This window comes from Gavialis gangeticus, unplaced genomic scaffold (assembly GCF_001723915.1).
Source record: "Gavialis gangeticus isolate Ggan-Ray unplaced genomic scaffold, GavGan_comp1, whole genome shotgun sequence".
NCBI lineage: Eukaryota > Metazoa > Chordata > Crocodylia > Gavialidae > Gavialis > Gavialis gangeticus.
Window position 1 is genome coordinate 61850561 of NW_017729024.1, and position 2137 is coordinate 61852697.

The 2137-nt window shown below is 52.0% G+C and overlaps 1 protein-coding gene across 5 annotated transcripts in view; it reads left to right on the plus strand.

Annotated features, from left to right (window-relative positions):
- The first annotated feature begins 1838 nt into the window (after positions 1-1838).
- The window catches only part of TMOD1 (tropomodulin 1), a 122236-nt gene continuing 121937 nt past the window's right edge, over positions 1839-2137 (plus strand). For all 5 annotated transcript variants that reach the window (XM_019517173.1, XM_019517175.1, XM_019517174.1 and 2 more), the window contains exon 1: positions 1839-1956. The gene's annotated coding sequence lies outside the window, so the exon portion shown is untranslated. The remainder of the gene's footprint in view (positions 1957-2137) is intronic.

Here is a 2137-nt window from a genome sequence, read left to right on the forward strand (position 1 = left end):
AGACAAAGAAGGTTTGTAGGTTATTGCAATACCTATTTAAAGACATTCAGGAAATCAAAATTGGCTTCATAGGTACTGAGATATTGACATTTATTCATCTCCTTAGTCATGGCAGCCAAATGCCAAGATTAGAAAAGTGACCCCCCCCATCAGATTTCTTCCTTAACACCTCAGCTATAAATTTCAAAAATAAAAAAGGTCCCTCCCAAAAAACACATGGGTTTTGTGTGTGTGGATGACTGGACTAGAACAGGGATTGATGGCTTCCTTGAACAACAAGCTGCTGTTTGTGATCTAGCTTCCACTGTCATGTCTCAATTGTTCAGTACTGGCTAATTTACTGACAGGATAAATTTGCCCATGTGGCACTCCAAGCCATATGGCAAGACTGCTTCTAGTGCCTAAACAAGCATGGGTGTCTCCAGGGTTCATGGTGGTTGGGGGTGTGAGAACTATGGGTAAGCAACTAGCAAAAGTTCTCAATGTTATTGCCCCTTTCTTGCCTTCTCTCTCTTTTTTCTTTAACTACCAAACATAATCTTTAGCCTTCTGTCCACAAATGGCATTCCCTGTTATCTGTATTCACATCTGTCTTGTTCTCCCACAGCTAACCTCTTCTGTTTCACTGTTCAAGTGATGTCAGATCTAGCAAAGCAGCAAGCTGTTACCTACACACACACACCCTCCCTGCCTCTCAGCCTTAGCCTTGAAGCTGACTCAAGTGGCAAGTTCAGGGGCTGTGGAAGGGAAAAGGAAAAGCAGTCATTGAACTTTTTAAAGGGTGCATTGATACTGATCTACCCTATTGCAGAACCAGGCTAGAATCCTAAGGGGTGAGTACAAGAGATGAAGCCAATTGGGGATCTCTGTCTTTAACCTTGAGTTTATGTGATGAAAGCAATTAGCGGCTTGATCTGATGATGCTAAAGTAGGGCACATTATTCCAGATCTTGCGTATATGGAGGAGCTGCCATCTCTGTGTGGTTGAGGATGCTGCAGCTGATCTTCTTATGGACTTCTCTGAGGATCTCTCTGGCAGTAGATGTTTGCTTCTGCCCACTTTTGCTGTAGGTGCAAATGTAGGCATTTCATGGTGAGCTGTGAGGAGTTAGTCATCTGGGGGTTGCTGTGTGCGAGAGGGGATTTATTTTTTGTGGGGCTTTGTAGTTAATTTTGGGCGCAGGCTTCAAGAAGCTGGTCAAGTTGACCAGTGACTAGGAATAGGGGTTGAGGACATGGAGTGAACTTGTCAATATAGGGGCCACAAGACTGGAGAATGGGCCATAATTAAATGTAAGTTGATACAGGGTTGGGGGGAGAAATATTGTGTACATTGTACATAAACACTATTGTTATGATGCACAACACCGACATTTACTACGAACTGAGCCTCCGTTTACTCACTGGGTGACCTTGAATGCTCAAGCCACCTAAACCCTTACGTGTAGGGTACACTACTGTCACTACACAGGAGCGTATATCCAGCTATACCTTGGTGCGCGTCACGCCCACAGCGCACCGCACACAGCGGCTGCCATCGCGCGGGTCGCATAAGAGTGAATTTACCGCGCAGATGACGAATTTTGGGTGTCAAAAGGGTCAGCGCCTAGGAGCGAACTGGCACGTACAGAACCCGCACGCAGCGAGGGAAACCTGCGGGTGAAGAAGCGGGGGAGGCTGCGGTGAGCTCTGCAGCGGCGCGTGGCTGTGGTAGCTCGCTGGAGGGTACGTATGACGGCGCCCCAAGCCGCCGTAGCTGCCGGGCCGGGCCGGGGGGTGAGGGAGGAGGCGGGAGCGGCGGCGGTGGCCCTTCCCCTCGCTTGAGTGACAGGCGCGGGGAGGTGCAGCTGCCGGGCCCCTTCTCCCGCCGGGCACGCAGAGCAGGGCGCGCGTCTCAGCCCCCGGCGCGGGCAGAGCTGGCGAGGCGAGGCGAGGGCGAGGAGCCGGAGCCGTGTGGTAAGCCCAGGGGGGGAGGGACACGGCCGTGCCCCCCGCCTGGCGCGGCCCCGGGGCTGCGGGCTCTGCTCCCGCCCATATCTGGGCAAAATATTCAGTTGTCACCGAGGGCTGCGAGGGGCTATAAATAGCCGCCACCGCTGCTGGCGCCGCTCTCGGGCGAGCGGGGGGAGGGGGGACA